This window comes from Herpailurus yagouaroundi, unplaced genomic scaffold, assembly GCF_014898765.1.
Source record: "Herpailurus yagouaroundi ecotype Mexico unplaced genomic scaffold, PumYag 28, whole genome shotgun sequence".
Taxonomy (NCBI): Eukaryota; Metazoa; Chordata; class Mammalia; order Carnivora; family Felidae; genus Herpailurus; species Herpailurus yagouaroundi.
Genome location: NW_024412376.1, coordinates 45,851,499 through 45,877,378, shown reverse-complemented (window position 1 = coordinate 45,877,378; position 25,880 = coordinate 45,851,499). Strand labels below are relative to the sequence as shown.

Below are 25,880 nucleotides of genomic sequence, written 5' to 3'. Positions count from 1 at the left end.
AGGAGAGGAGAGGAGAGGAGAGGAGAGGAGAGGAGAGGAGAGGAGAGGAAAAGAAAGAAAGAAAGAAAGAAAGAAAGAAAGAAAGAAAGAGAGGGAGGAAGGAAGGAAGGAAGGAAGGAAGGAAGGAAGGAAGGAAGGAGAAGAGGGAGAGGAAGGGAGAAGAGGGGAAAGGAGGGGAGAGGGAAGGGAGAGAAGGAGGGAGAAAAGAAGGAAGGAAGAGAGAAAAAGAGAAAGAAAGAAAAAGAAAGGTGGGGGGCAGTGGGAGGAGGATTTGTTCCTAAGTCCTGCCGTTCTCATGGCTACCATAATGACTAAAATTTAAAAGACTGTCAACACTAAATGTTGGCAAGGATATAGAGTGACTAGAAATCTCACATATTGTTGATAGAAATGTAAAATGATACAAACACTGTGGGAAAAGGCTTGGCAGCTTATAACACTAAACAATTTCCTCTTTATCCATGACTTAGCAATTCCACTATAGATATTTACCTAAGAGAAATGAAAGCATATGTTTACAAAAAAACACTTGTACAACAATATTCATGGCATTCTTATTCATAATGATCCAAAACTAGAAAAATCCAGGGTCCATCAATAGAAAAATGAATAAACAATCTTTGATATATCTATACAATGGAATACTACATAAAGTGGCAATGGAATACTACATAAAGTACATCTATACAATGGAATACTACATAAACTGTAAAATACTACATAAAGTGGCAATGAACTACTAATACATGTAACAACATGTAACAACTTAGATCTCAAAAGGATTATGCTAAATGGAAAAGAAGACACAAAAGACTACATATTGTATTCTTCCATTTATATGACATTCTAGAATAGGAAAAAAAACATATCTATTGTAGAAAAAAAAACAGAAAAAGTACTTTCCTCTGAGGATACAGGTAAAATTTGACTGGAGAGGGTCATGAAGGAATTTTCTTGGGTGGTGGTGATATTTTATATCTTGATACGAGTTTGGTTTAAACAAGCATAATCATTGGTCGAAATTCAGTGAATGTGCTGGTCATGTTTGTGCATTTTATTAATATAAATTTCATATCAAAAGAAAAATTATAATCCAATAATGAATTCTAGTTAATAATATATATGCTGAAATATTTAGGGAGAGGTATGCTGATATCTGCAATTTACTTTGAAATGCATCAGAAAGATAAAATGAATTAAAGGAGGGATAATGGGATATAAAATATGATAAAGCACCTATAGAATAATATAAATGATAGTATTTGAGTTGTGTGGTTTTTCACTATAAAATTTTTCAACTTTGCTATATGTTTGGAAGAAATCATAATAAAAAGTTTTAAAATTTAGCATCTCAGCCCCTACGGTGCTTGATAAAATAAGAAGCCCCTCTGGATTAAAGACCCTTGCAATCAATTGCATCTTCTTGGGATGGATGAATCTGAAGAAAGACTTCAAGACACTGAAGGACATGGCCAGGACCCCTAGCCCTGATGACTTACGTAAAGTTGGATGAAGTCTTGTCACAGGAACCCTGGCATCCAAATATGACATGGATAGAAATATACTTGCTCCAAAAAAACGATCACATATAAATACTTTTAGACTCACTTGGGATTATTAATTACATAAATTCATGTAATGAATGTTTAGATGTAAGAACTATTTCAGCCTCATTGATATTTTATCTTTCCGTTCTCCTTGTAAAATATACACTGAAATGTATTTCAAAGATCCTTATAAAAGTAATAAAATAATGTAAAAACTATCATAAAACCAATCATATATTTTATAGAAAATAGCGGAATAAAATCACGTTTTGAGAGATGTCAAATCCAAGGAGATTTATGACTGAAGAAAAGACAACTTTCTACCGTCTTTAAACTTCTAATCTGTTCAACTTCTTGTGTTAGTGCAGGATTGGAAAGTCATTTTATTATTGCCAATTTGAAAAGACTCTACTGATCACTGGTCACACTTATAGAAAACTTCAGCATGAATTCTGTAAACTGAAAAATCTTTTTAATAACTGTCTATGCCTCATCTTCTCCATTACATGTTCTCAGATTCCATCGCTCCACTCCTGCTTTAGAACAAAACAAAATACTCAGGTTTCCTGTAACCATACCTTGTGAAACCAGTTGCTATTATGACATACTAAGATCTACTGATTTTGGCCCATGCAGAAATGTAAACAAAAGAAATCTAGAGATCACAAGGCACCACAAGTTAAATATGATCCAGGAATTCAACATGCTTCCAAATAAACAAGTGCTCTCTAAGAATGAATTAACAAAAGTATAATGAGGTCAAAATGTAACATTAACTTAATTCAACTAGTGGATCTCTGTCAAGATAAAGGTCTGATAGGAACTTCAGAGAAATAAAAAACTAGAATATATTTCTGAGAAGGTGCAAAAATAATACTTAAAAGAATGGAATTTAATGGAAAACTGAAAAAAAGTACTAGGCAAGAAAATTGAGAAAATTGGTGACCATCTGCCTTCTACCTTCACTGAAACAGCACAAGATAGAACCATTTATAGAAAGTCAAGGAAGAGAAAACATTCATTCAATGGTCCCTTTTCAATCTGTAGTGAACTTAAGGTTTCTGAAGCAGTATACACCATCAATTACTCTCTGCCTTATGAAGATCCTCATCTCTCTCCTAAAGTGCTACTCTCTATTCTTATCCTACCTTGGCTAGTCATTCTTTTTTATCCATGGTTTTGAAGTCATAAGAGGAAGACAAAAGTTTGGAAATGGACTGGGTTATTCTTCATGTAATTCTTTTTTTTTTTTTTTTAACTTTTACTGTTTACTTTTGTTTTTGCTTTTACTTTTAGTGGCTCTGCTTCTGACTACTAGCCAAAGGCAGGTGTTATCTAAGATTGTGTCCTCTGTGATCCCTTTTTCTTTTTATTCTCTTTCTCCTTCTGAATAATCTCACCCACACATGCTGGTGGTGCTTGAAATTATATTCCAGCTTTATTAATCTTTTTCCAAAGCTCCAAACTGAATTTTCCTCTTCTCAGGTGCCTTGCAGGTTTAAATTCATCATATTGAAAACCAACATGATTGCTTTCTCCAAAAAAGATCCTCCATGTTAGCAATTGTGAAATGCCCATTAGCTTTCCCCCTCCCTCTCTGCCTCCCACGTTTGTATTTTTTTGTTTGTTTGTCTACCCTTTCTGCACTGATGCTTCTTGAAAGTAAGGACACGTCTTAGTCATACCCTTTATCTCAATGTCTACAAGAGTATCTAGTAAATATCAGGTGTACAGAGTAGGAAGGAAGGAGGAAAGGAAGACATGAATAATGAAAGGAAAGTGGGAAAGAAGAAAGGGGAAGGCAGAAATGTGTGGAGGAAAGCAATTAATAAAATTACTGAGCTATGACCCATAATAGGATAGTTAAAGTTTATAAGAGCTGACAGCTGATGTAATGCTGAGAAAGAGAGATCTTTTTGCTGGAAAGACACCATGAGAGGTCCTTAGAATAAAAGTTAAGCTCTCCAGGGCCTACATATCAAACAATGAAAGTGTGGAGGGAGTGGAGAATACTTTCCATAATAAAGAGACAGAATTTGAATGCTTCCAAGGCAAAATAAGAGGAAAAGAGTGAAGCATAGAAAGACATAGAGAGAAAATGAGGCAAATAGGATCATGACAACACACTCATCCTCTTGACTTTCAAATTTTCAATCTTCTAGGAAATTTATTAAAAGCTTAGCATGAGTGGATACTTTTGTTCTTGCAATGCAGTGAAACGATGGATTTTTAAAATCTAGGTTTACATGAAATAAAAAAAAATGATAAAATTTATGGGCACAAAAGCCAAAGGAAAAGGCAACAAGCAGATCTGGGTTTACCCTCACAGTCACATGTTACGGTGAAAGTACTTAGACTTGCCATAAAGGAATGTGGTAGCTGAAGCGTAACCTCAACCTCTGCCAGAGAATTTGATACAGATGATCAGACAGATGGAAAATTATCCAATTCAAAAGACCAAATCAAAGTTAAAAAATCAAGTGTTCAAGATTGCACAAGACATTGCTCTATTCCAAAGTCAGAGACAAAGCTAAATAAATCACCTTAAAATTCTAATAGGAATCCAAAAACTTCAGCTTTGATCTTGGGCAAGTTCTTCCTATACCCAGTCAGAGTAGTGATGTAAACTCTAAAGAGGTTTAAATACATGAAGCTAGCACACCCTTAAAAATAGGCACTGGCTCACATTGCTTGAACTTAAGGAAATCTGTATATGCTAAGGAACACTCTGGCAGTAGGCCAACAATTAACAATTGACTTCCACAAACTCTTCTTTCCTTCTCTCTCTGTCTCTCTGCCTCTCTCTCTCTCTCTCTCTCTCTCTCTCTCTCTTTTTAACTTTTCAATGGGCTCTGTGTTCATCAACGTATACTTGTGTTCTCATAGCTGAGTAAGATGGGGAGAAGGAGGAGATGGGAATATCTAATGATTTGAAGTAGAAACATTTGTCTGCCAATATCAGGTTCTAGAAATATAAAATCTCTTAGTGTTAGGCTACTACATCTTTCATACTCATTTTGATGCTATATAGGCTAGTTTATTTCCTTTATATGATTCAGTCTGAGTTTATAACGTGTAATTATATGTGTTGTTTATATAAAAAATGAATGTAACCACTCATTTTGACAGGCTAATGAGGTGCAGGAGTACAAAATGCTAGAAGTACATGATTTTATAGAAAATTGTACTATTGTACTTGTTTTGTAATAAACCAAATTGCAGACCTCCAAAATATGCTGCTGCCTTACAATAAAACCATGCACAGCAATACCTAAGAAAAAAGACTTCTTACTTTTCAGTGATAGTCACCTCTTCTATTAAAAAAATGCTCTGGGGTACCTGAGTAGTTCAGTCAGTTGAGCATTAGACTTGATTCCTGCTCAGGTCATGATCCCAGGGTCATGGGATTGAGCCCTGCATGGGGCTCCATGCTAACAGCAGGAAGCCTGCTTGGGATTCTCTCTTTCCCTCTGCTCCTCTCCACTGCTTATGCTGTCTCTCAAATAAAATAAAATAAAATAAAATAAAATAAAATAAAATAAAATAAAATAAGATAAAATAAAATACTGTGTTGTTTTTAAAACAGAAAAATAAGTAAACACCCAAGAAATACTCCAAAAACTGATGTTCCTCATCAAAATAAACTAGCAAAGCCTAAAAGTACTTTGAAAATATCAGTCTGGTGAAGGTTATAACAAATTTAGATAGTGCGTACTCTTCACCATCAGCATTTACAGAACATTTTTGCACTTGACTAATTTTCTTCTTATTGGCATTATTCCCAGCTCGTACCTTCTCACTCTAAGATGCTGTCTGCTACATTTATACTTTAAGCTAAATTGTTGCCCAGATACTTTACACTGCATTTTTCAAATGCACATTTCCTTCAAACTACCAATATTCCACCTAAGATACTTTTTACTTTGACCAAAAGACAATCTTTTTTTTCCTTAAATTAACCATTTTTAGAAACTAACTTCTATATTATAGCACCAAAGAAAAACACTAGTGGCATTTTCTACCCTTTTTCTTCCTTCCTTTGAAACTTTCCCTCTAACACCCAGGTGTCATAAACAGTCAATATGTGAAACATCAGTCTCACATATATTCTAAATCAAGAGGCATCAAACTGTTTGGCCACTGTGAAAACGAGAATGAATGGGCTTCCAATTACAGTGACGTCAAATGCAGAAGAGAAGAAACACTCGATTTCACCTCTGAATCTCTGCTTTATAATTGACCTACTTTGCATTGTACAGAATAATCTTCCTCACTGCTTTCTGACATAATTGTCTAAACAAATAAGCTGCCATATTACCTCACCTTTGTGGAACTTGTCTTTCAATTCAATCTGCATGTAATAGAGCAAGGAGAGAATGCTCTAAAGACCAAAAAATGCTATTTATACAAGAGTGCCTCTCACACTCTTTCTGAATCTATTTATTCTTAGTTTGAATAGAATCAAATAAGCCTAAAGGCAGTACAGTATAATTATTAAGAACACAAACTCTGGAGTTAGAGTGTCTAAATTGAATCCTGGCTCTGCTATTTACTAGCTCTATGACCTTGGGCAAGTTACTTAAACTCAGTGTTCTGTTGGATCGCCCATAAGATGAGCAAAATAATAATACCTTGTATAGAGTTGGTATAGGATAAAATATATAAAATACCTAGAACTGTGCCAACCACATAGTTTTTGTTTGATTTCTAAGCCCATAAATGCTATAAACAGCAGGAAAGAAGAGGGACAAGGGCTCCTGTAGGTATTTGCACCTACACCAGTAAGCATAATCAACTAAAATTCTAATTACTAGCAGGGGGAGGAGGTCCCTGTATTGTTTAAAAATAAACATAAGAACTGGGGACATTGAGTATGGGAATAAAAGCCTAGTGAGTATCCAAGGACACATCACTCTATTACATCACAATAAAGTAGTGAAAGTTTATAAAAAGAAACTTGAACCAATCTGTCCAAGGACATCTATTTTAGCTCAGTAAAATAGTTGATGTTTAAAAAGATGATGCTGAGCATCCAAGAAATGATAAAAATAGATCAATAATTCAATTAAAGATGAAATACATTTTGAAAATTTTCTATTTGAAAGAGCCAAATAAAAAACTTTAGTGCCTTAATAGATACATACTTATGTATCCAAAATACTCAGTTATTCAGAAGGATTTAATCTAAATGGTCTTATGAGAAGATACTGAAAGTAAAAACAAAATATAACATAGCAAACTATTTCATGAGGAAGTGTGGCAAAGACTGTTAATTGTCCCCTACCTTTCATTCTCCAACTTTTCATTTTGGAAATAAAAATGTCCTTGAGTATATGAGGTTATGACTACCTGCTCATCTAGGGACTACATGCCCCTGTCTCCGTTGCAAATCAGTGAGGCCATGGGACATGGTTCGAGCCCCATGTCAGGCTCCATGCTGACAGTGCAGAGCCTGCTTGGGATTCTCTCTCTCTCTCTCTCTCTCTCTCTCTCCCTTTCTTTCTTTCTTTCTCTCTCTCTCTCTCTCTCTCTCTCTCTCTCTCTCTCTTTGTCTCTCTCTCATCTCTCTCTCTTTCTCTTAAATAAACTTTAAAAAAAAAGAGAGAGATGCAGAATTAATTAGATGCAAATTCTGCCCTCAAAGACTTATAATTCAGAAAAGAAAAGTTAAGTACCCAGACAATTATATTACCATATCATCTATCTGGCTTGTCACCTGACAGTTATAAACAAGGTATTATGGGATAGAGTTGAGAACAATTTTATCAACCTGGACCAAGAAATCTTAAATCAGAAAAATCTTCATGAAGATGGCCTTTGAGAAAGACCTATAAATAAAAGGATTTCAAAAGCAGAGATAAACAGTGACATGAAAGGAAAACAGTATGCATGAAAGCACTATAACAGAAAAGTGGAAACCTGTTAATGTGTCCTATTAGAATAGAGAGTAGGCTTGAAGGGCCTTAAACTATGTAAGCTGGAAGAGTAAGTTGTGAAGAGCACTAAATTTATTATTATTATTATTATTGTTGTTGTTGTTAATTATAATTATAAAATATGCATTAAACTCTTTGTATAGGCAAATAATTTGCCAAATGTCTTATGTGTACTTTCTCAATTTATTGTCAAAATAAATCTTTTATATATCTCACAAAATACTTTATATATCACTTCTAGTGTGAGGAATCTGTGCCTAATATTCAATAGGCAACAAATATTTTGAAGAACTATAAAAAAGTGAAGGGCACTCTCTAACTGGGGTTTAGTAAAGCTAATCACCACATAGGAGTGTGCAGTGCAGGACACAACAGGGAATAGTGAGAATATATATATTTTGCAACAGGCAAGGTAAGAAATGGGTGCTTGAACTAGTGGGGCTACATTGAAATAGGAAAAGAGGGGATGGACTGGAAACATGATGTAGAATTTGACAAGTAATAACGTGATTGTGTGATGAATCCTATGAAAAATGAAAGTGGGAGGAAAACTAGAGGTTTAGAATCTGAGTTCTGAAATTAATAAAATAAGGAGGTGTTGATATTAACAAAAAATAGGAGGTAAGGAGGTACATGGCAGCATATGGCAATGTTGACGGAGTCTATGCAGAGAAACTTTGCTTTCTCAGTACCATGCCTTACTATGTGACTTTGCAAAATTGGCTAAATGCTTTCAGCCTGTTTTCTTCTCTGAAAAATAGGAATAATAATATCCAACTCATAGACTTAGAGGATTAAATATTATAATGTTTTTTTAAAAGGAGATACAAAGCACCTAGTGTTGTAGATAACACACAGTAGGCATTCACTAAACAATGGCTAATACTCTTATTGTTGCTCTGCTGCTTCTGAGCATTATGAAAAACTGGAGAATGAGGTATAGGTTTGAGAGGAATTTATACACTGAAGATGTGAGAGTTGATGAATTCATGAAAGAAATTACATAATTTTGAGGAGAGAACATTGGGGAATACCTCCATTTTAAGACATAGTAGGAGAGATGGGAGCCAGTGAAGGAGACAGGAGGACATATTAGTGAGGTTAGAAGAGATGAAAGATAGGGAAAAAGAAAATTCAAAGAGAGGATGGTTAACATGTCAAATGCTCCTTAGAGGACACAAAGAGTTGAGAAAAATAGTATTGATTTTAGTGGCAGAGTCAAGAAAATGCAGTTTGTCAGGAGACAGAGACCTAAAATGTATTTGTCAACATATGGGAAAGAGCTAGTTGACAAAAAGATTAAGTTTATAATGGAAAAAGGAAAATCAAAGGAATAAAATCTGAGAGGAAGAAAAAGAGGTTAGATTAAGAGCACAGGTGGAAAAATCGGTCTCTGCCAGGAGGAGAGATGTACTTTCTTCATGGAAGAAAATGGAGAAAAAAAGGGGGAAGAAAAAAATGAAGATATTGAAGGCAACGCTGCATCATGAGAGAACTCATTTAAGCTGACTTTTTAGTAAAGTAATAGGTTAGAGGTTAGCCACTGAGGGGAAATGAAATGGATAAAATTAAAGACTTGAAGGGATGTTCAGTTTAGTTTTTCATTCACAGGTAAAAGGCATTTATCCAGTAAAGGACATTATTTCTCAATGTTTCTACTTTGATAATATTTTTACCAAATCTATTTTTCTCCTCAAAGCATTCATTTTTCTAATATTTGGAGAAAGTTTTCAGAGAAAATCACCTTGAATGACTGAAATGAACCATTCCCAGTCGTTTTCACCTCTTAATGTCAACTCTTCATATAAAAGAGATAAATGGTGGTAGAGATGGAAGGGGTACCAAATTGCACAGCATCATTACAAAACATTCACCTTCCTATGAAATAACTATAATTCAATTTTCAGAGATCTATTCTCTACATCCACTGAATGATGTCCCCTAAAAATTTATGTCTACCCAGAACCTTAGAATGTGACCTTGTTTGTATCTTTGCAGATATATTTAGTTAAGATGGGTCATTCTGGGGGCACCTGGATGGCTCAATCGGTTAAGGGTCTGACTTCGGCTCAGGTCATGATCTCACCATTCATGAGTTCAAGCCCCATGTCAGGCTCTGTGCGGACAGCTCAGAGCCTGGAGCTTGCTTCGGATTCTGTGTCTCCCCCTCTCTCTGCCCATCCCCTGCTCATGCTCTGTCTCTCTCTGTCTCTCAAAAATAAATAAACATTGAAAAAAATTAAAAAAAAAAAAAAAGATGGGTCATTCTGGATTAGGGTGGACCCTTAATCCAATATGACTGGTATTTTCAGAAGAAGAGAGAAATTTAGACACAGACACAAACATAGCAAGAAGACCCACGAAGAAAGAGGTAGATAATTGACGTATGCTGTCATAAGCAAGGAATGCCTGGGGCTCTCAGAAGATAGAAGACACAAGAAAGATCCTCCCCTGCCAGCTTCTGAGGGAGCAGAGCCCTGCCAACATCTTGATTTTGGACTTCTGGTGTCTAGAACTGTAAGCAAATACATTTCTGTTATTGCAAGCCACCTAGTATGTGGTGCTTTGTTATGGCAACGCTAGGAAACTTATGTACCTAACAAAAAGAAATAAGGGAGCCAAGTCCTGCAACTTGGCTCAAAAGGATCATCCAAAATTCAAAAGAACTGTTTTTTATCATAACTTAGTTTTGTTGAGCCTGCATCCCTCTTCAGAAATATCAGAAAAATATTTCTTAAACTGTCTTCATAAACAAACTAATGATTTACCTGAAAGTCCTGAAAAAATGATGGGAAGTAAATATGAGGAGAAAAAAAAATCCTGGTAGGATCCATTATATAAAAAACTACCCAAGTGCCATTAGTCCCAGGGTTCTACGGAAGAGGTCATCAAATGAAAATGATAACTAATCACTCAAAATAACCAATCAATAGAGAAAAAAACAATAGCCTGAGGCCCAAATACATGTCCCTTTAAAAGGAAAGACACCCAATTAGAACACTGAGCCTGGAGCAACATACAGTAATGAAAGCAAACAAAGTGTTAGGGTTTCATCTGGAACTCCTTGATAACACATCAAAGGGAGTCATTTGTGCAAAGACTGCCAGAGGGAATGGAAAGGACAAAGGCCCACTCCTGTTTGAAGGCTGTGTGGCTGAATCTTACCACATACTTGGATTAAAAAAACCCAACCTGCCTCTCTATTCTTTGAGCCTATAAGATATCACAGGAGGAAATAAATCAAAACTTAGAGATCAAGGTCTGGCATTGTGGTGAAATTACTCTAGAGAGATGGTGAAAACATACTACAAAGAACCATCGAGCAGCAAAAGAAAAACTTTAGACCTAAGATCCTTTTTCTTGAAACAATGAAATTGCAGGGAGATAAAGGGGGGAAACTACTTATTTTTCATTTAGAGAACTACTGGAAAATATCCTGTGTTTATAAGTGCAAAATGAAAAAAATATATAGAATGGAGTGAATAGGGGCACAGTAAGAAGCTATGGGGATATTATTTGTAAAGAACATCAAAATTTGGTGTGAAAATGAACTGGAATCATTATAGATGTGTTAAAATTTGAGTAGCAAGATCAAAATTATTCTTCAGAAAGATGCTTCTTACTGCTTCTGTGAGATGGATAGTATATGGAACAGAGACTGCAGTAAAAAAAAAAATTCAAATGAGGCAATGAGTACCCAGACTGGGTTAGGTATGTAAAAAGACCAGGACACAGAATTCAAAGTGGATTAGATAAAACAGACTTGCACTTAGATCTGCCTTCCTTCCATAAATTTTTCAGCCAAAAATTCCAATCTTTTATTCTACCACTCTCAAGTAAATTTTCCATCAATGCTTTGCCTATATTCCATTAAATTCAATAACTATTTTATTTCCCTCATCTCCATCTGGTCCTCACTTGCCTCCCTACACAAATTAATAACATAGTTCATAATTATAATCACTCATTTCCACAACTCCCAACTCCTTACTCCTCTCTCCTCCAATTATACTCACCTGGCTAAATCCCAGTGCTCATAAAGCCCAGCTCCCCACACTCCGTCCTTGTACCTGCATAACTCAAGGGTGGAGAGGATGCTCCACTCCAAGAATGAGGCTCAAGAAAAGCACAACCATGCTTACCCTTCTCCATTGTATTTCATTGTCCCTAACCTTAAGAGAACACTTGCTCAGCATTTATCCTGTCTTCCTTGCCCATTCCCTGTCCCACTCACTTAATCATTCCATGTCTTCTCTGTCGTTAAACCTTCAACACCATCTCCCCTCAGCTGATGAGCTTGCTTCCCATTTCTGTGAAAAGAGGGATGAGATCATTAGAGACAATTTTCAAGCTCTCATCATCATATCTGCTTAAATCTGCCTTTCTTTTTGATGTTAGAAAAGAATGGTCCATGCTCTTCTCAAAGTCTAATGCTTCCTCTTGTCTCTAGGTCTGATACCCTCTACCTACTCAAAGACATCACTCCAACATTTATCCCTCTTCCATCTTTTTCATTATCATTTTTCCTTTCTCCTAGATTATTACTATTAGCATACAAACATATTATAACAGTTTAAAAAAAAAAACGTCTTGGTTCCATACTCTTATTCAATTATTACCTCATTTCTTTATCCCAGACTGTTGCGAAACTTAATTTTCTGTTCTGAGCTTTCTTTTCTATTTAATCTATTTCAAGTAGGTTTTTGCTATTAACACTTAATAGAAACTGCTTATATCAGGTCACCAATTGCCCCACAATTGCTATATGCAATGGTAAATTCTCAGTCTTTATCTTAGCTATCATAAGCTTTTAATACAATTGATCACTTCCACTTTGAGACATTTTCTTTGCAAGCTTTCTAGGATGCCACTTCCTCTTGGTTCTCCTCCTATTTTTTTGGTGTTCTCTTTCCATATACCCCAATCTGTACATAGTATAGTGGTTCAGTGCTCATTCTTCAAACCTCTTCCCTCTTCTATCTATATACCTCTAAAGGTGGTAAAATTTAGTCTCGTGGCTTTAAAAATCATCAACATGGATATAACTGCCAAATATATCTTCTTTATCCAGACCTTTATTCTGAAGTCTAAACCCATATGTCCTACATTCCTGATTGTATGTCTATGATTGGGTTAACAATATGTGAGTATAGAATATTTACACTTCAGTTGGATGTATAATTGTCATTCTAAAATTAACATGACAAAAGGAGTCAATTCATCAAGAAGATATAACAATTATAAGTATATATGCACCCAACATTGAAGCACCTAAATATTTAAAGTAAATATTAACAGAACTCAAAGGAGAAGTAGATAGCAATACAATAATAGTAGGGAACTTCAACACCTTACTTTTAACACTGGATAGAGTATCCAGACATAAAATGAAAAACCAGACCTGAATAACACTAAAGACCAAATGCACCTATATCTATATTTATACCTATTCTATATCTATATCTATATCTATATCTATATCTATCTATAGAATATGTACATTCTATAGATATATATACATAGAATATTCCATCGAACAGCACCAGAATATGCTATCTTTCTCAAGTGCACATGAAATACTCTCCAGGATAGATCAAATGTTGGGCCACAAAGCAAGCCTTAACAAATTAAGGAAAACTGAAATCATATCAAGTACCTTTTCTGACCACAGTGGTATGAAACTAGAAATCAATAACAGGAGGAAAATGGGAAAATTCAGAAAAATAGTAGAAATTAAACAACACACTCTTAAACAACCTAACTTTAAGCTCAAGGAATTGCAAAAAGAAAAATCTAAGCCCAGATTAGCAGAAGGAAGGATACAATAAATATTATAGCAGAAACAAAACCAGGGAAGATGGCAGAGTAAGAGGATCCTAAGTACACCTTGGCCCTAGAAAACACCCACATCAGTGTAAACAACCCAGAAAATGACTCATGGATTGGGGAGAACAGACTCTCCACAGTTAATTTAGAAAAGAGGTCACATTTAAAATGGTGGAAAGGGAAGAGACATGTTCTGGAGCCAAAGTGACTACTGAGACTGTCCATGGGAGGGAGGACTGCAAGGACAAAAAAGGGAGAGGAGCAGACTCCACACCAGGCACCCCAAGCACAGGGGACCTGCACTGGGGAGATGAATCCCCATAACATTTGGCTTTGAAAACTAAAGGGGGCTTCACTTCACAAGTTTTTACAATCAGTGGGACTTAACACTGGGAACACTAAAAATCAGTATATTCTACTCTAGGAGAATAAGATGGCGATAGGATACTGAGTCCCCAACCTTAAAAAGCCAACATAAAAACAACCCTGTGGAGATGAGGCATATAAGTTGCAGTTTAAAAAAACTCCTGGGGTGTACTGAAGGAGGCTTATTTACTAATCTCAGAACTGTGCAGGAGAAGCAGAGAGTCTAAGAAGCTTCTCCAAGAACAAAAGAGCAGGCAGGCACCCTCCCTGCCCCTAAGCCTAGGTATCCAGATGGGAAGGAGCATGGACACTCTCTACCTAGATAGCTTCTACCCAATGCCCTGCCTCCGCATTCTCCTGCATATTTGTCTCATCCAACACACCCTCCACAGGAGTCCATCCAAAGATGTGCCTCAAGCATGGCATTGTGCAGTAGCCCTGACAGGTCAACACAACTCCAAAGTGATTGCTTACCTGGGGAAAGGGGAAGATAACCACATAAAACAGTTCTACTGTGGCTCCAGCAGTGGGCTGAAGGCAGACATCTGGTCTGATAGCAGGCTTCACCCACTAATGAAAGCTTCTCTGGGGATAACACAGGGAGAGCATCTTGCAGTTCCATGTGACCACAGCTCTGGCAAACATCTGGTCAGACCCAACTCAGGCTGAAGGAGGTCCCAGACTGACACAGTAACAACACAGGGAGCAAACCCTGCCCATAAGCAGGCAAAGAGATCCATTGCAGACAACTGGATTGACAGCAAACACAGCTCAGACACTATAGTAGAGTGTCTGCAACACACATTGGAGACACCCACCCCTGAAGCCACAAGTCCTGGTGAATGGGGAACATTGCACTACAGGCCACTACAGGACCTCTTCTTCATAAGGCCACTATTTTTCAAGCAGGAGACATAGCTGACTTTCCTAATACATAGAATCAGACACAGAGAGTTAGACAAAATGAGAAGACAAGAATATGTCCCAAATGAAAAGATAGGACAAAATCACAGCAAGAAAGTGAAACAAAACAGAGATAAGTAATATGCCTGATAGAGAATTTAAAGTTAATGGTCATGAAGATACTCAGTGAAATTGAGAAAAGAGTGGAGAACCTCAGTGAGACTCTCAACAAAGAGAGAGAAAACAAAACAGTACCAGAGCACCTGGGTGGCTCAGTCGGTTAAGCACCCGACTTCTGCTCAGGTCATGATCTCACTGTTCTTGGGTTTGAGCCACCTGCACTGGGCTGTAGGCTGATAGCTCAGAGCCTAGAGCCTCCTTCAGATTCTGTGTCTGCCTCTCTCTCTGCCCTTTCCCTGCTCATTCTCTGTCTTTCTCTGTCTCTCAAAAATAAACAAACATAAAAAAAAAACTTCTTAAACAAAAAAGAACCATTCTTGCTGCCATCTTGCATCCCCATGTGTGTGCACCTACTCTCAGCTAGTCTAAGTAAGACATGTCCTGTTTCCAAAATATAAATATACTCTCAAAAATAAATTAAATGTGTACACTCACCTTTCAAAAACATAAATAAAAGGATATAAAGTATGACACCATATACCTAAAATAAAGGGGCAAAAATTTAGTACTTTGAGAATGGGTTCAAACCTAATTAATCAACTTAATACAGACATCTGTATACATACAACATTATATATAAATGCAATGGTAACCACAAATCAAAAACTGGTAATAGGTAAGCAAAAAAATAAATAAATAGAAAGGAATTCAAGGAATTCTTTATCACTGAGGAAAGCTAGCAAACCACAAGAGAAGACAGCGAGAAGAAAAGAACAGAGGAGAAATAAAAATAACCAAAAAACAAAAAATTTCAGTAAGTACATACCTATCAATAATTACTTTGAATGAAAATGGACTAAATGCTCCAATAAAAAGACATAGGGTGACTGAGTAGATAAAAAACTAAGGACCCATCTATATGCTGCCCATAGGAGACCCTTTTCAGACCTAAAGACATATACAGATTGAAAGTTAAGGGATGAAAAACATTTTCATACAAATGGATGCCAAAAGAAAACCTGAGTAGCAATATATATATTGTACAAAGTAGACTTTAAAACAAAGACTGTAACAAGAAACAAAGAAGGACACTACATAATCATAAAGGGAACAATCCCACAAGAATATATAACAATTGTATGTATGAATAGTTCTTTCTTCTTTTATGATTGACTAATATTCCATTATACAGATATAACACAATTTGTTCTATCCACTTACCTGGTCATGGATATTTGGATTGTTTCCAATTTGAGGCTGTTATAAATAAAGCTTCTATGAACATTTGTGTATGAGTATTTGCTTGAACATATGTTTTATTTCTCTAGGGTAAATATTTAGGAGTACAATGGCTGGGTCATACAGTAGTTGTAAGATTGACATTTTAAGAAACTGCCAAACTATCTTCCAAAATGTTGGCACCGTTTTTCGTTCCCACTAGCAGTGTATAAGAGTTCCATTCTCCACAATCCTGCCAGGTCTTGTTATGGTCAGTCTTTTTTAATGTTGGCTATTCTCAGAGGTATATATTGGTATCTTGTAGTTTTTATTGACATATCCCTAATGACTTTGAATATTTGAAACAGGGTGTCTAGCATCTTTTCATGTGCTTATTTGACATTTATATATCTTTTTTAATGGAGTGTCTATTCAAAGTTTTTGCCCATTTATTTATTGGAATATCTGTTTTCTTATTATTGACCTTTGTGAGATTTTCTATATTCTGGATATAAATCTAGAAATAATTAGGTTGCAGGAAACAAGACACAAAAATACACATTGTATATTCCATTCACATAAAATTACAAGAAAAGAAAATGATTCATACTGGCAAAATATCAGTAGTTGCCTGAGAATGGGGTAAGGTGATGTTGGGAGAAATGATGGAGAGAGATAGATGGTATCATTACCAAGGGGGCACAAAGAAGGTTTTTAAGATGATGGATATGTTCATTATCTTGACTAGTATTGGATTCACAGGTACATACATATATCCAAAGTTATTAAATCATATACTTTAAATATGCAGCATATTGTATGTAAACCATATCTCAATATTTTACACATATTTTTAAAAAAGATATAACAATTGTAAATATTTATGCACTGAACATGCGAGCACCTAAATACATAGTGTAGCTGTTAACAAACATATAGGAAATAATCAATAGTAACACAATGATAGTAGGGAACTTTAAAACCATACTTACATCAATGGATAGATCTTCCAAAGAAAATCAACAAGGACACACTGGCTTTGAATGACACATTGGACCAGATGAATCTAACAGATATTCTCAGAAGATTCCATCCTAAAACAGTGCAGGACACATTCTTTCCAAGCGCCCATGGGATATTCTCCAGAACTGATCATATGTTAGGCCACAAAACAAATCTCAACAAGTTCAGAAAGAATGATGTCACACTATGCATCTTTTCTGATCACAACACTATGAACATAGAAATCAACCAAAATAAAAAAAAATCTGGAAAGAGCAAAAATACATGGAGGTTAAATAACATGCTACTAAACAATGAATGGGTCAGCCAAGAAATTAAAGGAAATTAAAAATATATGGAGACAAATGAAAATGAAAAGACAATGGTCAAAATCTTTGTGATGCGACAAAGGCTGTTCTATGAAGGGAAAATATAGTAATAGAGGCCTACCTCCAGAAACAAGAAAAATCTCAGAAAAATGCCTAACCTTACACTTAATGGAGCTAGAAAAAGAAGATTAAATGAAACCCCAAAACAGTAGAAGGAAGGAAATAATAAAGATCAGAGCAGAAATAAATGAAATATAAAAAAACAAACAAAAAAGAAAGTAATAGAACATATCGATCAAACCAAGAGCTGTTTCTTTGAAAATATCAACAAAATTGATAAACCTTTAACCTGACTCATTGAGAGAGAGAAAGAGAGAGGACTCATATAAACAAAATCAGAAATGAAGAAAAACAACAACTAATACTACAAAAATACAAATTATTATAAGAGAATATTATGAAAAATCATATGCCAACAAACTGGACAACCTAGAAGAAATGGATAAATTCCTAGAAATATAAACTCCCCAAACTGAATCAGGAATAAATAGAAAAATTGAACAGACTGATTACCAGCAATTAAATTGAATCAGTAATCAAAAAACTCCCAACAAACAAAAGTCCAGGACCAGACAGCTTCACAGATGAATTCTACCAAACATTTAATGTAGAGGTAATACCTACTCTTCTCAAACTATTCCAAAAATTAGAAGAGGAAGCACATTTCCAAATTCATTCCATGAGGCCATTACTTTAATACCAAAACCAGATAAAGACACTACAAAAAAAGAACTGTAGGCCAATATCTCTGATGAACACAGATTCAAAAATTCTCATTAAAATATTAAGCTGAGGGGCGCCTGGGTGGCGCAGTCGGTTAAGCGTCCAACTTCAGCCAGGTCACGATCTCGCGGTCCGTGAGTTCGAGCCCCGCGTCAGGCTCTGGGCTGATGGCTCAGAGCCTGGAGCCTGTTTCCGATTCTGTGTCTCCCTCTCTCTCTGCCCCTCCCCCGTTCATGCTCTGTCTCTCTCTGTCCCAAAAATAAATAAACGTTGAAAAAAAAATTAAAAAAAAAATAAAATATTAACAAGCTGAACCCAACAATACATTAAAAAAATCATCCATCATGATCAAGTGCAATTTATTCCTGGGATGCAAGTGTGTTCAATATTCACAAATCAATCAACATAATACATCACATCAAGAGAAAGGATAAAAACTACATTATCTTTTCAACAGATGCAGAAAAAACATTTGACAAAGTACATCTATTCATGATAAAAATCCCCAGTAAAGTAAGTTTAGAGAAAACATACCTCAAAATAGTAAAGACTGTATATGAAAAACCCACAACCAACATTAACTTCAATGGTGAAAAACTGAGAGCTTTTGCCCTAAAATAGGGAACAAGACAGGGGTGTCCACTCTCACTACTTTTATTCAACGTAATACTAGAAGTCCTAGTCACAGCAATCAGACAAGAAAAATGAATAAAAGGCATCCAAATAGGTAAGGAAGAAGTAAAATTTTCACTATTTGCAGATGACATGATACAGTACATAGAAAATGCTAAAGACCACCAAAAAACTACTAGAACAGATTGAATTCAGTAAAGTTGCAGGATATAAAGTCAATATACAGAAATCTATTGCATTTCTATATACTAATAATGAAGTGGCAGGAATAGAAATTAAGAAAACATCCCATTTACAATTGCACCAAAAATAATAAAACACTTAGGAATAAACATAAATAAGGAGAAGACCTATAATCTGAAAACTATAAATGAATGATGAAAGAAATCTAAGGTGACACAAACAAAATGGAAAGATATTCCATGCTCATGGATTGGAAGAACAAATATTGTTAAAATTTCTATGGTACGCAAAGCAATCTTCAGATATAATGCAATCCCTATCAAAATGCCAACAGCATTTTTCACAGAACCAGAACAAATAATCCTAAAATTTGTATGGAACCACAAAAGACCCCGAATAGTCAAAGCTATATTGACAAAGAAGAACACAACGGGAAGTATCACAAACCCAGATTTGAAGATATACTACAAATCTGTAGTAATCAGATCAGTATGGCACTGGCACAAAAATACATACATAGATAAATAGAACAGAATAGAAAGCCCAGAAATAAACCCACAACTATATGGTCAATTAATTTGTGACAAAGGAGGCAAGACTATGCAATGGGAAAAAGACAGTCTCTTCAGTAAATTGTGTTGAGAAAACTGGACAGCTACAAGCAAAAGAACAAAACTGAACCACTTTCTTATGCTATACACAAAAATATAATCTAAATATATCTAGGACCTAATGTGAGACCTGAAAACATAAAAATCCTAAAAGATAGCACAGGCAGTAATTTCTCTGACATTGGCCACAGCAACATTTTTCTAGATATGTCTCCTAGGGCAAGGAAAACAAAAGCAAAAATAAACTATTGGGACTATACAAATTAAAAAGCTTCCACACATCAAAAGAAATAATCAACAAAACAAAAAGACAACTTAGTGAATGGGGAAGATACTTGCAAATGATATATACAATAAGGAGTTAATATGCAAAATATATAGAGAACTTATTTAAAAAATAATCCAATTAAAAATGGGCAGAAGACATGAACAGACATTTCTCCAAAGAAGACATACAGATGAACAACAGACACAGGAAAAGATGTTAACATCACTCACCATCAGGGAAAGATAAATCAAAACCACAATGATATACTACTTTATACCTGTCAGAATGGCTAAAATCAAAAACACAAGAAACAAGTGTTGACAAGGATGTGGAGAAAAAGAAATCCTCATGCACCATTAATGGGAATGCAAACTGGTGTAGCCACTGTAATAAACAGTATGGAGTTTTCTCAAAAAGTTAAAAATAGAATAACCATATGATCCAGTAATTCCACTATTGATTTAGTAATTCCACTATTGGGTAAATATTTACCCAAAGTATTTACCCAAAGAGAATGAAAACACTAATTACAAAGGGTATATGCACCCCTATGTTTATTGCAGCATTATTTTCGGTAGCCAAAATATGGAAGCAACCAAACTGTCCATCAATAGATTAATGGATACAGAAAATGTGGTAAATGAATACAATGGAATATTACTCAGCCATAAAAAGGAATGAAATATTGCCATTTGCCACAATATGGATGGTTCTAGAGGGTACAATGGTAAGTGAAATAAGTCAGTAAGAGAAAGACAAATATCCTATGATTTCACTCATACATGAAATTTAAGAACCAAAACAAATAAAAAAAAAAAAAAAAACAAACGGACAAACCAAGAAACAGACTCTTAACTACAGAACAAATTGATGGTTACCAGAGGGGATGTGGGTGTGTGAATGGGTGAAACAGGTGACGGGTAATAAGAGTAAACTTGTGATGAGCACTGAGTAATGTTCAGAATTGTCAAATCACTACATTGGACACCTGAAACTAATATAACACTTTATGTAAATTTTATGAAACTAAAAAAAAATTAATTAATTTTAAAAAGATTATACCAGAAATTAATAAAATAGAGACAAGAAAATAAAAAAATCAATACTAGAGTTTGGTTTTTAAAAAAGATAAACAAATTAACAAACTTTTAGCTACACTAACCAAGAAAAAAAAATTCTCAAACACATTTTAAATGAAAGAAAAGACATTAAAATTGACATCACAGAAATACCAAGTACAGAGGATACTATGAGTCATTATACACCAACAAACTGGATAATCTAGAAAAATAATTAATAAATTTGTAGCATACAGCCTACCAAGACTGAATCATGAAGAAATAAAAGTTTGAACAGACCTACCAACTAGTAAGGAGATTAAATCAGTAGTAAAACAAAACAAAATAAAACAAAACCCAGAACCAGATGATTTCATTGGTAAACTCTATCAAACACTTTAAAAGGGATTAATGCTGGGGCACCTGGGTGGCTCAGTCAGTTAAGCATCTGACTCTTGATTTCAGCTCAGGTCATGATCTCATGGTTGGTGGGTTTGAGCCCTGCATCAGGCTCTGCACTGATAGCATGGAGCCTGCTTAGGATTGTCCCTCTACCTCTCTCTCCTCCTCCTCCCCCCTCTCTCTCTCTCAAACAAAAAAAAACAAAAATGAGCAAAGGGCCTGAATAGATATTTTCCCAAGGAAGACATACAAGTGTCCAACAGGCACATGAAAAGATACTCAACATCCCTAATCATCTAAGAAATGCAAATCAAAACCACAATGAGATATCACCTCACACCTATTAGAATGCTTTTATCAAAAAGACAAGAAGTAAGAAGGCTATTGAGGATGTGAGGAGAAATATGAACCCTTGTACAGTAATGGTGAAAATGTAAATTGGTATAGCCTCTATGCAAGACAGTATAGAAGTTCATATATATATATATAAAATTATCATATGATTTAGCAATCCCACTTCTGAATATATATCTGAAGGAAAAGATCACTATCTTGAAGAGATTTCTGCACTCCGTGTCCATCATTATTCCCTATATCCAAGATATGAAAACAACCTAAGTGTCCATAAACAGAGGAATGGATAAAGAAGATACCACACACACACACACTGGAATTTTATTCATCCATAAAAAAGAAGGAAATCCTGCCATTTACAACATAAGTTAAACTTGAGAGCATTATGCTGAGTTACGTAAGTCAGAAAAAAGACAAATACTATATGACCTCACTTATATGTATACTCTAAAAAAAAAAAAAAAAAAAAAAAAAAAAAAAAAAAAAAAAGGAGGAGCTCATAGAAACTGAGTAGAATGGTGGTTTCCAGAGACTAGGGAATGATAGAAATGGAGAGACGATGGTCAAAGGGTACAAACTTCCAGCTATAAGCTGAGTAAGTTCTGGGTATCTAACATACAGCATGGTGACTATAAGTAACAATACTGAGTTATACATTTGAAAGTTGCTTTAAGTATTGATGTTAAATGTTCTCACTACATTTACAAAAAAATTATAGCTATATGAAGTGATGGATGTGTTAATTTATTATGGTAATTATTTCACAATATATACATGTATGAAATCACCTTACATATCTTACACATACACAATGTTATGTCAATTATATATCAATAAAGCTGTAGGAAAATAAAAAACTAAAAATAAACTTAACATGACAAAAACAATTTTTTAGCTCTTCCCACCTCTACTCCAAGATTTCTGCAATCTTTTTCATCAATTCTTCTTATTGCTCTGACTAAGAACTTGGGAATCATCCTTGGCATTTCTCTTTCTCCCACACCCTTCATCCAGTTCATTACCAAACTCTTTTGTTTAATGTTCAATATATATCACTATTTCTACCCCTTGGTCCAAGCCACCGTTATTTCTCTCCAAGATTATTCCAAGACCTTACTAACCAGTCTCCCTGATTCTACCATTCTTCTCCTACACTCTGCTTTCCACATGTCAGCCAGAACTGTGCTTTCAAATATGTCAGATCATATCACAGTAAGGACAGGATCTGGGAGGGTTGTGAGATCTTACCTACCAGCAAGCTAATAAAATAGCCTGCTAGAGTTTCACAGATACTGACAGAAGGCCCAAAGCTGGGTCAGAGACAAAAGACAATTTGTAGTAATAACAGTAGTCATTGTAACATTGTTGCATAAGTTCCCTAAGCCCCAGTTATCACAGGTTGATGTGATGAGGGCCAGGTATTGCCAGTATATGCACTGGGCTGTGTTATAGGAATCAGAAAGCCTTGAAGTTATATAACTGGTTGGCAATAAACCTGCCTATCTTCCTCTCCCAAGAAAGATAGCTCTATTATCCTACAATATAAACAAACCTGTTACAGGAAAGGAAATAACTCTATCTTCCAAGGCTGCTTGCCATGCAAACATCCTTAAAAAGACAGTTCAAAGCAACTTATCTGTCAATGCCTTTGAAGATTTGCAGAAATGTGAGGGGCCCATGGAGACAATCACTTCTCTGCTTAAAACCCTGTAATGGCTTTTCATCTCGTTCGAAGTAAAAGCCAAATTCTCTGTAATAGTCTACAAGGAGCTATTTGGTATTGCCCTCTGCTATCTCTTAGATCTCAACCCTTACCACCCACATTTTTACCCACTCAGCTTTGCAGTTTCTTAAAGATGCCATGTGTACTCCCACCTAAACTTATGCTTGGAATACTATTCTTCCAGATATCTGCTGTTGTCACTCCTTTAGTTGTATCTTGTCTAACGTCACCTTATCCAAGACACTCTTCCAGACCACTCTATATAAAAGAATTATAAAATAATACCCCCTAGTACTTCCTATCCCCCTCTATCCTGCTTTATATTCCTTCATTGTTAATCAACACCTGACACCATATCTATTTTCTTGCTTTTGGTTTACAGTCAAATGCATCTCATCAATATGAAAGTCCCACTGGGGCATTTGGAATAGTGTCTGGCACATAGTACCTGAGAGGAAGAAGAAAATAAAGCAAGAGAGAGGTAAGGAGAAAAGGAAAGAGGCAGGGAGGAAAAGAAGGAAGAAGGGCAAAGGAGGAAGGAGGGTGGAAGTAAAGGAGGAAAGAGAGAGGTCAAAAATTATTCTAAGGTAGTTAGTCTGAGGAAGTATAAGGAGGGTAGCACAAAGGACTGCGAACTTGGTCATAATTCATTCTTCTTTTTAAAAAGATCATTTAAAAATTTTTTCAAGGTCAAATATCAGTTGTTAAAATTTATTGAAATGTTCTGCTTTATACCACTATTTCTCATTTACTGTGTCCTCATATGGCAGAGAGAAAGAGAGGGTGTGGTCTTTGGTGTCTCTTCTTATAATCCCATCATGAGGGCTCCACGTGATGACCTCACTTAAACCTAATTATGTTTCAAAGTCTCCATCTCAAATACCAACACATTGGGAGTTAGGGCCTCAAAATGTGAATTGTGATGGGCATGGGCAGATACACAATTCAGTCCATAGCAACCCTTAATATGAACAACACAAAGAAGGTAAAAGTTCCTTCTTAAGTCACGTCCAGGTGACTTAAGTCACCCACATTCTACCTTCTAACCTGGTTCATTTTCCCTAGAGGCCTATAGACTAGGGTGACCAGGAGGATTTTGGTTACATCTCTTAGAAACATCTCAAACCAAAATGGACTCCTTAAAATTTTCACCTAAAATGAATAATCACAAGCTCAACTTGGATCTGTTTTTTAACTCTTAAGATATAAACATAAGGCATCCAGTACTACCTCCTTTCTCCCTGAATTCACTTCCAGGAAAGGAGCTTCCTTTCCATGCTGGAAGGCAATAGATGCTTAGGCCTGGGGCTCACTCCACCTGTCAATGATCAGACTTGTACTACATGCTACTTATCTCTATGAGATATTGTTGGGGGAAGGGATGGTGAAAATGATTAATATTTGAAACAGAAGCTGCTTAATTTTTGTCACCAATGTCCTATAAATATAATCTGACTGAAATTTTCTGGTACTATGTTTCTTCTTGCTATTCTTGTATATTCACTATAATACAATATATAAGAATTATCAAATGAAGATAAATGATTGTAACTAAAATTGCAAATCATATCGGGCCTTAAAATATTTATTGATCTAATAAATAATTCTTTTTTTTAATTTTTTAATGTTTATTTTTTAGAGGGAGGGAGAGAGAGAGAGACAGAGTGTGAGCGGGAGAGGGGCAAAGAGAGAGGCAGACACAGAATCCAAAGCAGGCTCTGGGTTCTGAGCTGTCAGCACAGAGACCAATGCAGGGTCTCTGAACTCACCCTCTGAACCATGAGATCATGACCTGGGCCAAAGTTGGACTTTTAACCTACTGATCCACCCAGGCACCCCTGATAAACAATTCTTAATTTATTTAATTTACAAAATAATTCTGTTTTCTAACACTTGACTCAAAAAAAAAAAAAACTGTTTCCCTCAAAAAACTGCCCATAGAAACATACAAGGCAATGTAATTTGTAAAAAATATGTTGTCTTGCTAGCGTTTGGGAAAATTAAAATTAAAATGAGTCCCTACTTTTGGACATCAAATTAACATAGATGTTTCTAAATAATTTTTATTGTTAGCAAGGACACGGTGGGAGTATAAATTGGAGTAATCTTTCTACAAATAAATTAAATACCTAAGTAAATAAATAAATATCAAAGACCTTGAAATATCAAATAAATAAATATTAAAGGCTCTTGACTCATCAATTACCATTACTCACTGTATCCTAACAAAATAAAGATGCATACAAAGATTTAGCACCATTATTTACCATCTTGAACATTTAGATACCATCCAAAATTCAACAATATGGAATCAATTAAATAAATATGGTATATTTCTACAATAAAACACCACAAGTGTTTTAGGTAAACATGCAATGGCATGCAAAGATGTACCTCATCTATTGTTAAGTGAAAAACTGTTACCAAACAGTATATATATAGTTTGACTCAGAGAAAGAAGGAAAGAAAAACTCCATGCTCAAAATGGACCTCTCAGGTGTGCTATATTTTTTCCCTTTGTTTTTGCTTATCTGTTTCCTAAGTCTTCAATAATGATAAATGCTTTTGTAAAAACAGGAATGTCTGCTCTTTAGTCTACTTCTCAATATTAAAACCCA

The 25,880-nt window shown here is 35.4% G+C and overlaps 1 long non-coding RNA gene across 3 annotated transcripts in view; it reads right to left on the bottom strand.

Moving 5' to 3' along the window:
• The window catches only part of LOC121029239 (uncharacterized), an 83,530-nt gene extending 68,231 nt beyond the window's left edge, over positions 1–15,299 (bottom strand). For 2 of the 3 annotated variants that reach the window (XR_005789651.1, XR_005789653.1), the window contains exon 1: positions 11,718–12,858. This is a non-coding gene — a long non-coding RNA (uncharacterized LOC121029239). Of the gene's footprint in view, positions 1–11,717; positions 12,859–15,193 lie in introns of those variants that run through there. The other variant, XR_005789652.1, reaches the window with a different exon arrangement.
• Positions 15,300–25,880: the final 10,581 nt, after the last annotated feature.